The sequence below is a fragment of the Magnolia sinica genome, chromosome 2 (assembly GCF_029962835.1).
Source record: "Magnolia sinica isolate HGM2019 chromosome 2, MsV1, whole genome shotgun sequence".
Lineage (NCBI taxonomy): Eukaryota > Viridiplantae > Streptophyta > Magnoliopsida > Magnoliales > Magnoliaceae > Magnolia > Magnolia sinica.
The window spans coordinates 90773906-90775455 of record NC_080574.1 but is presented as its reverse complement, the minus strand read 5'-3'; the positions used below and the strand labels follow the sequence as shown (position 1 = coordinate 90775455).

The window sequence follows — 1550 nt, the reverse complement described above, 5'->3', positions numbered from 1 at the left end:
TAGATTGAGTCAGCCTAGACGTGGTGTTCGATTTTGGGTAATAATCCCATGATTGTGTTTTTTCAGCAAGACTATCGAGGTAATCCCATACCTCGTCGACATTTTTATTAATGGATTCTCCATTACACATTGTCTCGACCATTTGGCGCATGGAAGATGTCAATCCATCATAGAAAAAATTTGTAATGCGCCACGTTTCAAAGCCATGTTGTGGGCATGAATTGACCAAATCCTTGAACCTTTCCCAACATTGGTAAAATGTTTCATCCTCCTTTTGGGTGAAGTTCATGATTGCTTTTCTAAGGGTAATTATCGTTTTATGATGTGGAAAAAAATTCTTTATAAATTCCTTTTGCATATCATTTCATGTGTCAATGGATCTAGGACGCAGTGAATGTAACCACGTTTTAGCCTTCTCCTTCAAGGAAAAAGGAAAAAGTTTCAGCCTGAATATGTCCTCAGACACATTTTGAAAATATAAAGTAGCTATGATCTCATCAAACTCTTTCAAATGTATATATGGTTCTTCAAATTCAAGCCCATCGAACTTAGGAAGGAGTTGGATAACCCCTGGCTTGATGTCCATATGTCCTGTATTTTCAGAAAAAATCATGCATGAGGGCGTACTCACCCCCGCTGGTTGTAAATAATCTCGTAAAGTACGAGGCGGAGGTGCTTGATGCACTTCATTCTCATCTTGAATGCCCTCCACCCTAGGTTGGGGTAGAAGAGGTTGGTTTTCAGCTATCACTTTAATTAACTCAAGGGATTTCAAGTGGTGTCTAGTCCTGCGATGGATAGTCAACCCCTTAACCAATCTTCCTTTAGTCAAGAGACGTCGAGTGTTATCATGGGCCCACTTGGGCATGAAACACTCGCAGCCCTCAATCAAATTCGAAACCTAATCCTAAGAAAGGAAAAAAAAAATCTAGAAAGAAAGATAGGGTTAGAAAGAAGTTACTAAATTGGAGTCCCTAAGTTAAAAACCTGCAAAAGAAAACAAAACAAGTCAGTTTCTAAAAAGAGAAGGTCTAAAATTAGAAAATCCTTAAAAAGAAAGATAGAAGTAAACTAGTTTCTAAAAGAAGAAATTCCTAAAAGAAAGTGGAAATTTCTAAAATAAATTAGGAAAGTTCTAAACTAGAAAGTGAGTTACTAAAAGAAATCTGAAAAATAGAAAGTAGAGAAAGAACTTACCGAATTAGAAATTTCTATCTTAAAAGCCTACAAAATAAGAAGGTTAGTTTCTAAACAAAAAGTCTACAAGTAGAAAATTTCTAAAAATAAACTAGGAAACAAAGTTAAATTCTATCCTAAAACTAGTTAATTTCAGAAAACGTAACCGTCAATCCCCGACAACGGCGCCAAAAACTTGTTCACTCCCTAAGTATAGGGTTGTGATGTAGTAATAAACTCGGTGAGACCGAAGTCGAATCCCAAAGGACTGAAACCTGTACGTAATCTGAAACTAACTAGAATGAGATGAAATCTAAATCAAGTGTAATTTGAGGAATAATGATGAAATAATTATCTAAAACTTAAACAATTCA

General features: G+C 35.7%; 1 non-coding gene across 1 annotated transcript; it reads left to right on the top strand.

Annotated features, from left to right (window-relative positions):
* The first annotated feature begins 200 nt into the window (after window positions 1-200).
* LOC131238077 (small nucleolar RNA R71) lies at window positions 201-307 on the top strand. The gene has a single exon (XR_009167496.1). It is a non-coding gene; the product is annotated as a small nucleolar RNA R71 (small nucleolar RNA).
* The last annotated feature ends 1243 nt before the right edge of the window (window positions 308-1550 follow it).